Source organism: Peromyscus leucopus, chromosome 4 (genome assembly GCF_004664715.2).
Source record: "Peromyscus leucopus breed LL Stock chromosome 4, UCI_PerLeu_2.1, whole genome shotgun sequence".
In the NCBI taxonomy this organism is placed as follows: Eukaryota; Metazoa; Chordata; class Mammalia; order Rodentia; family Cricetidae; genus Peromyscus; species Peromyscus leucopus.
The window spans coordinates 151,472,784-151,486,201 of NC_051066.1; the positions used below are offsets into that span (position 1 = coordinate 151,472,784).

General features: G+C 42.1%; 1 non-coding gene across 1 annotated transcript; it reads left to right on the plus strand.

Moving 5' to 3' along the window:
* Positions 1-12,234: 12,234 nt before the first annotated feature.
* LOC114692713 lies at positions 12,235-12,338 on the plus strand. Its single transcript, XR_003734455.1, has one exon. It is a non-coding gene; the product is annotated as a U6 spliceosomal RNA (small nuclear RNA).
* The last annotated feature ends 1,080 nt before the right edge of the window (positions 12,339-13,418 follow it).

Sequence of the window (13,418 nt, forward strand, 5' to 3'; positions counted from 1 at the left end):
GGCGTGAGCTTAGTTACTCTTCAAGAATAACTGTTTCAGCTGCTGTTCCATTGCATATCAGAAGCCATCAGCCCACTGCCTGTTCAGGTGCCTTCAAAGAAAAGGGCACTGTACCTTTTCCAGAATGCGAAGGCCACTTCAGGGATGGTGCCATATTGTCCTGGCCTCAGAAGATGCCTTTTGATAAAGCCATAACCACACTTGTTTTGGCAAGAATTAGTAGTCCTTTGTTTCGTGTCCTGTCTGTCCTGTTTGTCAGCAGTTGATTCGAGGATACTTTGTTGTCCTGTGGCTAACTTTTGCCACAATGAAAGTTAACTCCAAATGCAGTTTCTTCAATGCCCATATTTTCTCTGAAGTAGATTGGTACTGTCAGGAGCCAACATGTCTCAAAAAAGAAAATTTTTCTAAGTTATTAAAACATTTTAAATGCCATATTCTGTAGATCTCTGAAGGGTTTGAAGATGACCTGTCTAAAATATATCTGCTCAATTTTTAAAACATATCTAATATGACTACAAGTTCTATTGTAATGTCTAACTACTAACTTTCATTTCTTTATATCCTAATAGTTGGTAATAATAACATTCAAGGATCAGAAAATTGCATTACATTGTTAAATGAATGGTATAAATACAATTAGAAATATACATATAGCATTTTCTAACAATATCAATTTCAAATTTGTATACAATATAAAACAATCCAATCCAATGTAAAGTATTTAAAACTAGTAATTGTCTTTTCTTCTCTTTTCTTTCTTTTGTTTTTGTTTTTGTTTTTGTTTTTGTTTTTTGAGACAGGGTTTCTCTGTATAGCGTTGCTTCTTTTCTTTCTTTCTTTCTTTTTTTTAAACAAGAACCTTAAATCTAATCTCCTTTGCTTAGCCTTTTTCCTAACCCTTGACAACAACTTGTAACCAACCCCCCTAAACAATGAAAATTATCCCAGACCCAAAACCCATTAAAAAGACCAAAAAACCACCCACCCCACACCACCTTTGGGAATGTGGGCATCGTATTCTTAAAACTGCTTCCTGCTGGGTATGGGTGAAGTTATCTTTATCCTGAAAGAAAAATTTTAGGTTAATTGTCAAATTCTAGGAAAGGTAACTATATCCTTCATTATTATCCAGTCTGTGTATAATGCCAAAGTTCAGGGTTTATCTCAAGTCCTTATTCAAGTAGTCTTTGAGACTGGATCATCTCAGCTAGTCAGCTCAAAATTGCTCTGAGCACCTTGTAGTTCAAAGCTGATCTGTAGATGATGTTTGTCAGCTTAGTGATATTATTATTGTCCATGTGGAATTGTTGTTGTGGGGCCCCATCTTCTTCCTGGAGACTTCAGTTGATGTTAGGCCTGGCCGTGATTTCCTTCAGAAAACTGATAAGAGACTGGAACACAAAGACATATATGCAGCTAATTGAAGCTTTTTTTCTAGAATTAGTTAGTACTCTATATGACCATTCATATCTTAACAAAGTTTAAAATGTATAATATATATATATATATATATATATATATATATCTTGTAAATTTTGATATAAAATTCATACTTTAAGAAAAGTTTAAAGAATCAAAATAGAATTGAAGAATTGAGATTAGTAATAGAATAGTCCCTTAATTAGTTTGGCTTTTGTCCTGTCCCATAGCAGAAGATGGCTCTTTTATTCTGGCATGATAGAGGGAGTTTGCATTTTCCTTTTAACAACATGCTTAAGTTTAAAGAAGGAGAGAGCCATTCTCCAACTCCAAAGTCAGCTTTAAATTTTAATTGAACTGGGACTATTAGAAGACCAATAGTGTTAAATCTTTAGAGAAAAGCAGAAACAAGCATTTAGGAAGACATAAAATTTTTTTAGATAATATATACCCATGTGCCATTTCACTCTGTTTCCTGGGATAGATGATTTGTCCCTTTTCTTCAGTTGTCTCATTTGTCTTGTGTTCTTCAGATTCCTTAACCTTTATTCTCCTAAAAGACAAAAACAAAAGCCTTTCCCCAAGACTAATTTTGGGGATGTTCCTTTTTGGCAAGTTATTATCTGATTAAATGAAAAGGCATGTGTTACTGGTACAAGTTAGTTTAAATTAGATGTTCATGCTGGTTGATGAACTATCACCTCCTCTAATTAAGAGGTTTCTCTTGTTCAAATCAAACCTTTATCAATTTTGATGGTACCCACAGCTTATCTTCTCCTGTAGAAACAAAAGCAAAACCTCGTCCCCAATGTAATACATATCCTGGTTTCCATTCTGAGGTCAGAACATCCTTAAAGTATATAGGCTGATTTAATTCTGTAGTTTTTTCTATTATCCAATGTCTCTCTGGAGCTGTTGTTCCTTTCTCAATGGCATTGAGAAAATTCAAAGTTAATAGAGCATTATGCAGTCTATTTCTGGGGATTTTTGTTACCCCTTTCTGTTTATTTAGCATATCCTTTAGAGTTCTGTTTGATCTTTCTATAACTGCTTGACCTGTAGGATTATGTGGTATACCTGTAATATGCTTTATATTATAATAAGCAAAAAACTGTTTCATTTTAACAGAGACATATGATGGAGCATTGTCAGTTTTGATTTGTGCAGGTATACCCATGATGGCCATAATTTCTAGCAAATGAGTGATTACAGAATCAGCTTTTTCAGAACTCAAAGCAGTTGCCCATTGAAATTCTGAATAAGTATCGATGGTATGGTGTACATATTTCAATTTTCCAAATTCTGCAAAGTGAAACACGTCCATCTGCTAGATTTCATTCCTCTGAGTACCCTTTGGGTTACATCCTGCTGGTAATGGTGTTTGATTGTAGAAGGAACAATTAGGACATTTCTTTACTATTTCTTTGGTTTGTTGCCAGGTTATGGAAAAATCCTTTTTTAAACCTTTACTATTGACATGATGTTTTTTATGAAATTCTGAGGCCTCCAGCACATTTCCTATCAATAATTTATCAGTCTCATCATTGCCTTGTGCTAGAGGGCCTGGCAGACCAGTATGGGATCGAATGTGAGTTATATATAAAGGATGACTCCTTTTCCTGATTGTATATTGTAATTGAATAAATAGTGAAGTTAATTCTGAAGCATCAGGGATAAATTCTGCAGTCTCAATATGTAACACCACTCTTTCAACATACTGAGAGTCAGTTACTATGTTGAGAGGTTCTGAAAAATCCATTAATACCAACAGAATAGCATACAATTCTGATTTTTGAACTGAATTATAAGGACTTTGAACCACTTTACTTAATTTTTCTGATTTGTAACCTGCCTTTCCTTGTTTGTTGGCATCTGTATAAAATGTACGAACTCCAGATATGGGTTTTTCCCGTACAATTCGAGGCAAGATCCAATCAGTTCTCTTTATAAGATCAATTCTATCGCTTTTGGGATATTTGCTGTTAATTTCTCTCAAAAAATTACTGTAAGCTCTTTGCCAAGGTTCACTTTCTGTTCATAATTTTTCAATGTCCTCCTTAGTTAAATGTACGACAATCTCTGCTGGGTCTATTCCTGCTAATTGACAAAGTCTCAATTTTCCTTTCCAAATCAAGTCAGAGATTTTTTCCACATAAGTTTTTAATTTTTTATTTGGTTTATTTGGTAAAAATATCCATTCCAATATAATATCTTTCCTCTGCATTAATATTCCTGTAGGAGAATTCCTAGAAGGTAAAATAACCAAAATGCAATCCAGCTTTGGATCAATATGATCCACGTGACCTTCATATACTTTCTTTTCTATCAAGGCCAATTCTTTCTCAGCTTCAGGTGATAATTCTCTTGGAGTATTTAAGTCCTTGTCACCTTCTAAGGTTTTGAACAAATTATTCAGTTCATCATTTTTTACCTTGTAGTTGTTGACTGTTCTTGATAATACCTTTTAATATTTCTCTCAGAAGCATTCTTTATTTTATGGTTTGTTTCTGAGATTGGAGGAATGTTAATATTTGATTTTCATTGCTGTAAAAAACATGACCCCATAAATTCTTTTTTATATTAGCCACACATGGCGTTCTTCTCCCTACCGGTCCCTCTGACTCTATATATTCTATCCACCATGTACTTCATTTTACCTGAGATAAAGTCCCAATCTCCAGCAATTGAATATTTACTTCCTGAAAAGGCCAATCTGGATGCCAAGGTTTTGGTGCCATTATTATTACATCCGTGTCTGTGTCTAGTAAACCTACAATTACAATGCCATTTATTCATATTTTTAGCTTTGGTATTTGATCACTTGTAGAAGTTTGCCAAAAATAGTTGTTGTATGGTCTTTCTTTAAATTTTGTTTTATCTACTGAAGGTGTTCTATCATCCAGAGCAGTATGTTTTTTAACAACAGGTATTAAGTCTTTTAATTGCTCTGTTGAGGAGTTTCCCCAATGCCGACAGGGAAGATTGAACCAATTATAACATTGGGGCCTGTGAGAGGCCTCCTAAGGCATTTTGTGATGGCAAAGGGTTACCTTGCCTGTCCCTTGTTGATCTGCATTCATTTAGTCCAATGTCAGCCTTTGCCACACCTTCTGCATATTTGAGAAGGCTGAGGCCTTCTGTTTGGATTATCTCTAGAAAAACATTGTTTCTAGAAACACCTTGCCTACAATTCCTTTTCAGATGACCTTGTTTGCCACAATTAAAACATCTAACCTTTTGATTTTTCTTAAAATTTTTAGAAATCACTTCTATCCAAGTATCATTATAAATGTGAAATCCAATATCAGCTGTATTTGGAATCCATTTATCTATGAATGATGATCTTCCCTTTAAAAGCCTAATCACCCTTTTGCTTCTGAATTAGCATTTTCAAAAGCCAAAGATTCAATTAATATTTGTCTAACTTCCAGATCTTCTGATAGCATACTATTTATAGCTGAAGTCAATCTTTGTAAAAAAAAAAAAAAGTGAAGGATTCTTTTGGGCCTTGTATAATTTTAGTAAATGACTCAGCCCTCTTTCCTGATTCTTTTTTTTTTTTAAAGATTTATTTATTTATTATGTATACAGTGTTCTGCCTGCATGTATGGCTGCAGGCCAGAAGAGGGAACCAAATCTCATTGTAGAAGGTTGTGAGCTGCCATGTGGTTGCTGGGAATTGAACTCAGGACCTCTAGAAGAACAGCCAGTGCTCTTAACCTCTGAGCCATCTCTCCAGCCCCTCTTTCCTGATTCTTGAACCCTGCTATATAACATAGTGCCAAGGTGTGATCATCAAATCTAAACTGTCTTTGCAAATCAGCATACTGGCCTTCGCTGAGAAGCTGGTCTTGGGAAATATTCATACCTCTAGCCCTACTTTGTTGTTCTATGACCCTTGCTTCCTCTCTTCACCATGTTCTCCATTGTAACTGAGGACCAGCTTCCAATATTGTTGTAGCTAAATCTCTCCAGACTTGTGAAATAATTCTGTTCCAAGTTGCCCATGAATTTAACATCTCTTTCACAAAAGGTAAATGAATGCATAGGAAATGACTACTTCCTTAAATCTCTTCAAATCTAACATTTCTACACAATTCCAGTTAACTTCTGCATAGCCTTGGGGGTGCCTATCATCTGGTGGTCATTCTTGTATGGTAACTGGATAAATTAAAGTTGGTTTTCTAATAACTTTAGCCTTCTCCTCTTCAGTTTCACAATACAATGGTGTGGTAGGTTCTGCTCTAAACTGCTCTGAGCGTGAATATTTTTTAGTTTCATTAAGTCTTTCTAAGGATTGTATCTTATCAGTCAACTTTTCATATTTGGCACCAATATCAAACCACTTCTTTAAGGATAAATCATGAATTTTATATTTCATTATATATAATTATAATCAACATTATGTCAATCCCAGCTAAGTTGATTACCCCTTCATTTAACTTTTCCATTTTCAAGCCATGTATTGTGGAATCATACAGAGTCCTAACTCCCTACATCTTAATATTGTTCCCCATTCTTAACATGGGAAAGACCTTTTTTTAAAAAAAAAATAAAACCTAATTCCCCCCTCAAGAATTCCCAGGTGTCATTTTCCTTTTTGTCCATGTACAGTGGATGAAGTAGACATACAGAGACCTTTGTAAAAGTACATCTGCATTCCTCACATAGTTACTTGTAGTGATAAAATCCAGTTCTTCAGAGTGCCTTCCACATTGTCTGAGCCTCATCTCTTCCTGTAAGTCAATAAACTAGAATACTGGAAAGAATTCCCAGGTGTCTCACCAGATCTGAGCCACCTGAAAAGTGATTGTAGGAAGAAAGGTAGGAGAAGCCTGAGTGACTAGGATGCGGTGTGGGAGGACACCAGCCACCTGAATGACAGAGCTAGTGGTCGCTGCTGGCTTCAGTGGCTGCAGAGCCAGTGCATGGCTGCAAATGCAGCATTTTAGGCCAGGGTTTGTAGCCTAGGGTGTGGCTCTTGCAGGAAAGCCACAATGGAAAAGCCCCTGGTAGGAGAAGCCAGTGTTCCACAGCGGTGCAGAGAAGTGGTGACTTTAGAAGCCACCGCCTGATTTCACCACATGTTGGACAACAGATGAAGCAGTTACTTATATTGTTCTATTAATAAAATATTATTATTTTATTATAATAATATAATATTGTATTATAGTAAAATGAATAAGAAAATATTATTATTATTTGTTTTTTTCAAGACAGGGTTTCTCTATGTAGTTTTGGTGCCTGTCCTGGATCTCACTCTATAGATGAGGCTGGCCTTGAACTCAGAGATCTGCCTGGCTCTGACTTCTGAGTGCTAGGATTAAAGGTATGTGTTACCACTGCCTGGAATATTGTTCTATTATTAAGTAAAACTCAGGAGTCAAATATTGGGGTTAAAACCTGATGATCCAAAGAGGGATGGAGGGATGATCAGCTGACCCAGCCTCTCCACACTTCCAGATCAAAAAGGCCCATGAATTTTTCTAAGCTCCTCCCTATTCCTTCCTGTTTCTCTCTGTTCTAATCTGGGTATGCCAAAAAATCCATGGTTAATTCTGGACAGCTGAATGTTGACTCTGCCCTCTGATTCAAGGTTTAACTTTATTGTCAGTCTCAGGATTGTCAGAGTGCCATCAAAATATCCCACTACACTGACCAAAAGCAACTCATGAGAGGAAAGGGGCTGTTTAGAGAACAGTCCATTATCAAAGGAAGCCGCAGCAGGAACCTGGAGACAGGAAGTAAAGCACAGCAGGAACCTGGAGACAGGAAGTGAAGCACAGCAGGAACCTGGAGACAGGAAGTGAAGCACAGCAGGAACCTGGAGACAGACAGGAACTGAAGCACAGCAGGAACCTGGAGGCAGGAAGTGAAGCACAGCAGGAACCTGGAGACAGGAACTGAAGCACAGCAGGAACCTGGAGGCAGGAACTGAAGCACAGCAGGAACCTGGAGACAGGAAGTTGTAACCTGAATCTTAAAAGGTCTTATCAATAAAAACAAACTCAGAGCCAGGTATTGGGGTGAATGCTGAAAGATCAGAGATACAGAACAGGTCACAGCTAACCTCACCTCACCAATTCCTCAACTGATCTTGTTTCCTCAGGCTGGAAGCTTCTGTGTCCTCATCTGAATGGATCTCAGCTGACCTGCTGCTAAAAGCCTAAAAACTTAACAAGGCTCTAGTTCCCGGTCCTCACACCTTATATAACTTTATGCTTTCTGCCATCACTTCCTGGGATTAAAGGTGTGTGTTACCACACCTGGCTGTCTCCAGTGTGGCTTTGAACTCACAGAGATCTGGATGGATCTCTGCCTCCCAAGTGATAGGATTAAAGGCGTGTGCTACTACTGCCTAATTCTATGTTTAATATAGTAGCTGTTCTGTTCTCTGACCCCCAGATAAGTTTATTGGGGTGCACAATATATCAACCACAGGAAGTGGAGCACAGCAGAAACCTGGAGACAGGAAGTGAAGCACAGCAGGAACCTGAAGACAGGAAGTGAAGCACAGCAGGAACCTGGAGACAGGAAGTGGAGCACAGCAGGAACCTGGAGACAGGAAGCGAAGCACAGACCATGGAGGAACCTGGAGACAGGAAGTGAAGCACAGCAGGAATCTGGAGACAGGAACTGAAGCACAGCAGGAATCTGGAGACAGGAAGTGAAGCATAGCAGGAACCTGGAGACAGGAAGTGGAGCACAGCAGGAACCTGGAGACAGACAGGAAGTGAAGCACAGCAGGAACCTGGAGACAGGAAGTGGAGCACAGACCATGGAGGAATGCTGTTTACTGGCTGGCTCTCACATCTCAGCTTTCTCAGGCCCACTTTCTAGAAATGGTGCCACCCACAGTGGACTGGACCCTCCCACATCAGTCAGTCAAGATAATTCCTCACAGACATGAACACAGTCCAACCTGATGGAGGCGTTCTTGAATTCAGGCTCCCTCTTCCAGGGGACTCTCGGTTGTATCAAATTGACAACAAAAACTAAGCAAGACTCAGAGGAAGCAAAAGATCTTTGTAATGGCACATTGATGACAGGAATCTGGGAGGACATTTACACACACACATATGTAGCAGTAACACCCACGCTACCACCACCCAGTCACCATGTCAGAGCGAGGGGCTGAGGATCAAAAACAGACAAGAACAGCGGGTCACTCACCTCAGCAGAATGCCGAATACCGTTTATTGAAAGAGGGAAGAAACCTTAAATACAGGCTTACAGCACAATGGGAGAACCCCCAGGGGCAGAAGTTCGCTACCCATGTTTGACATTCTTGCATCCTAGCTGTTTACACCAAATGCAGGATACACAAACAAGAACCTCCCGTGAGCATTCAGGAAGAAGGAAACCAGCAGGGAATTAGCATATGGAGGGCATCTGGTCAAAGTCAGCAATCGGGGCAACAGCTACCCAAAAACGGGGGACCAGGGCCCAACACATACACACACCCCACATACATATACCACACACACCACACTGTACACACATACATACACACACACAACAGATACATACACACACACACACACAATATACCAAATACACATGCATATGTACCACACATACACACATATACACACTACATACACATACCATACACCATGCTGCATGTATGTATATATACACACACACCACATATACACATACTACTCACACACATACCACACACCACATACACATACATATATAGCACACAAGCACACCACATACACACACACACATACACTACATACACATACCACATACACACCACATATACACCACACACATACCACATACATATACCACATTCACATTGTACACATATACATACACACGCATAACCACACACTCACATACATATAGACACCACACACATACATATCACACAAACACATGCCACATACACATACCACACACACCACACTGTATGCACATACCACACATACACACACACACATATGCATAGAATGCACACACAGAAGAAATAAATGAGAATAAAGAGGTGTTGTCTAAGGAGACTGGTGGATTCAAGTAGATTTAAAATCACACAATGTAGACATGTATGGAAACATCACACAGCTCAACCAATACTTACAACTTTAATACTGTCACGTATGAATCTAAAATAGGTTTTAATTAAGAAATGTCTTCCTATGTTTGTCACGCACCTTGGTGTCTTTTGGATAAGGGTTTGGGGTGCACTAGCTTAGGGCAGTTTGGGGCCAGTGAGACCTGCAGCAGGGTGGCCTCGCATTCTCCACTGGACATTTTAACAATGACAATATGATAAATTTAAATTTCACAACCACAGCATCAGGAGCCACAGGAAGTGGCTTCTGGGTAAAGCCACGGTGGATGGTAGAGTGGGGATGGAGAGAGACCTTGGCTTCCCAACTGCTTTTTCAAACTTCTGGACCCACCAGCCTTGGTCCTGACCTTCCAGTTAACTCTGCAGCCAAAACCAGCCTGGGCTGTTTCCCGTGCACACTCTGGTATATCCCAGGCAACCAACCTGAGAGAACTCTACTTGAGGGATAGAATCAAGATTCCCCCAGGTCACTGGATGGTGGTGGCGCACGCCTTTAATCCCAGCACTCAGGAGGCAGAGGCAGGTGGATCTCTATGAGTTCAAGGTCAGTGTGGTCCTCAGAGCAAGATCCAGGACAGCCAAGCTACATGCAGAGAAACCTTGTTTCAAAAAACGACAGAGAGAAAGGGAGGGAAGGAGGGAGATTGATTCCCTGGGTTTCTCATCACAGGGATCTTTCTAGTTCTTTGCCAGCTTGGTTCTAGAACATTCTCCATGTGCACAAAGTTCATTCTGAAAGCAATCTTATTCTAAAAAGTCCCTTTTCAGTTCTTGTTATCCACCCACAGAAAAGTACTAAAGCACCAGAGAATTCTGGTCCCCATGGCTGCTCCAGCAGCGGACGCCAGCCATCCGAGCTGTGTCTCCGCCACAACTGCAGTGTCACATGTTTGCTGTGCCCGGCTGTGACGGCTGTGACGGCTGTGACGGCTGTGACGGCTGTGACCGCTGTGTTGGCCAGGACTTACCTGGTGCTGCCACCAAGGCCCACGGGAAAGACCAATGGGAACAGGCCGGGGAGCAGATCAACTCAGCACATATTCTAAGATTGTGTGTGTGTGTGTGTGTGTGTGTGTGTGTGTGTGTGTGTGTGTGTGTTTGTGTGTGTGCGTGTGCGTGTGAGACACCGGGTCTCTTTTATCTCAGGCTGGCTCTGAGCTCACTATGTAGCAAGGATGACTAGGAACTTCTGATCCTCCTGCCTCCACATCCCTGGTGCTGGGATTATGGATGTGCACCGCCACTTCGGCTTTATGCAGAGTTGGAGATCGAACCGTGGCCTTCACTCGTGCTTGGCAAGCACTCTACCGACTGCACCCCAACCCTGGCCGCAGATTCTTCTAAGTTCCTAAGCAGCACCCCACAAAGGGATTGTGCTTTAGGCAGCTACATGGCACCGCCCATATCACCCGCAGAAACACAAGACCCAATGGGAGATGAGAATTAGCTAATGGGCAAAACAGCCTCGTGCTGTCGGGGTCACTGGATTCCTGGCTGCCGCCATCCCCTGTAGCCCCTGGGAAGCCACATCTCCCTCTGAGCCTCAGCCACCTTATCTTTCAAAGGAGGATCACATCAGCTTCTCAGGGAGGACATGAACTTGAGCAGTGATGACACATTCGGACCAGTAATGTGTTTCAACTTGTTGAGGTGGACCCATGAGATAATTTTATTTTTATAGTAATTGGCACCCAATATTCTCTGTTGAAACCTCTGCTTTCCCTCTGGGCAGAAGTAAAAATAGTAGGAGTTGAGGTGGCAGACGCAGGCATGGAGGGGACAGCCAGCTTCTCACAGCCCTTCTGTACTCACAGGGTCCTCCATGATCTCAGGAGGAAAGATTCAATACCTGTCTGGAGTTTGTGAACGTGCCCCAAGACAGACTGCGCCCCAAGACAGACTGTGCCCCAAGACAGACTGTGCCCCAAGACAGACTGTGCCCCAAGACACTGTGCCCCAAGACAGACTGTGTCCCAAGACAAGCTGGAACCCAAGACACTGTACCCCAAGACAGACTGTGCCCCAAGACAGACTGTGCCCCAAGACACTGTGCCCCAAGACACTGTGCCCCAAGACAGACTGTGCCCCAAGACAGACTGTGCCCCAAGACACTGTGCCCCAAGACACTGTGCCCCAAGACAGACTGTGCCCCAAGACACTGTGCCCAAGACACTGTGCCCCAAGACAACTGTGCCCCAAGACACTGTGCCCAAGACACTGTGCCCCAAGACACTGTGCCCCAAGACACTGTGCCCAAGACACTGTGCCCCAAGACACTGTGCCCCAAGACACTGTGCCCCAAGACACTGTGCCCCAAGACACTGTGCCCCAAGACACTGTGCCCCAAGACAGACTGTGCCCCAAGACACTGTGCCCCAAGACACTGTGCCCCAAGACAGACTGTGCCCCAAGACACTGTGCCCCAAGACACTGTGCCCCAAGACACTGTGCCCCAAGACACTGTGCCCCAAGACAGACTGTGCCCCAAGACAGACTGTGCCCCAAGACACTGTACCCAAGACAGACTGCGCCCCAAGACAAGCTGGAACCCAAGACACTGTACCCCAAGACAGACTGTGCCCCAAGACACTGTGCCCCAAGGCAAGCAACCTTGAAGGAATGAGCTTCTGTCCACCTCCCTCAGATTCCACAACCTGCCAGGTTCTCCAAACTCAAATGTCAAGTTTTAAAACTTTGGAAGGGGGGCTGGAGCGATGGCTCAGTCAGCGCTCACTCCAGCAGCACGTATACTAAAATCGGAACAATACAGAGATTAGCACGGCCCCTGGGCAAAGATGATACGCAAATTTGTGAAGCGTTCTGTATTTAAAAGAGGGAGAGAGAGAGAGAGAGAGAGAGAGAGAGAGAGAGAGAGAGAGAGAGAGAGAGAGAGAGCACGCTATGGCTCAGTGGTTTAGAGTGATGTGTTCTAGAGGACCTGACTTCTGTTCCCAGCACCCACATTGGCCAACTCCCAACCACCTGTAACTTCAGCTCCAGGGCATCTGATGCCCTCTTCTGGCTTCTGCACACACACACACACACACACACACACACACACACACACACACACACCATTCAGACCACACATATTGTTTACATTAGCATGTTCAATTTGTAGAAACTCTCCAAATTGTATATTTATTAATATGTGTGTGATGTTTTTCTATCATTGTGTGTGTATAGACACTTTTCTGTGTATGTTCTTTAATTCAAGAAAGAATTTCCAGGACTGGGGATATTGCTTAGTATCTGCCTCTCACATAAAAGCATGCACCTAAAATCCCCGTCTTCCTATAAGAAAGAGGGAGGCAGAAACAGGACAATCTCCTGGAGCTTGTGAGCCAGCTAGCCCAGCTGATGCAAAAGCACAGAGACTCTGTGTCAAAGAAGGTGACAGGCAAGGACTGGCACTTGAAGGTGGTCCTCTGATCATCCCCATTCATACATACATACATGCATACATACATACATACATACATACATACATACATACTCACTCATCACACATACATACATACACTCACACATCACACACCTACACAGGCAGGAGGATTTCAAGTTTGAAGCCATCTTGGGCTGCCTTGGACGTCCCGGCCTGCCTCAGCTATAGGACCAGACCCTGTGTCAAGAGAGAAAATAAAATCATTTGCACCTGATCATCATATTTCACTTTTTTTTTTTTTTTTTTTAATTGAGAAGAACTCGAGTCTCAGATCTGGTTCCGAGTCTGTCTGCATGATGTCCAGGTCCCTCTTCTCCAGTGCAGCTGGACTTCGGGGAGTGGAGGGCAGCATACACTCTCTCCTCACTTATTTGGAGCCACAGGAGAGGGAGGAGGCTGACATTCTGCTTAATGACTTCTCCATGGGGCCTGCAGGGAGGTGGCTGGCCCTGGTGACCTTTGAGC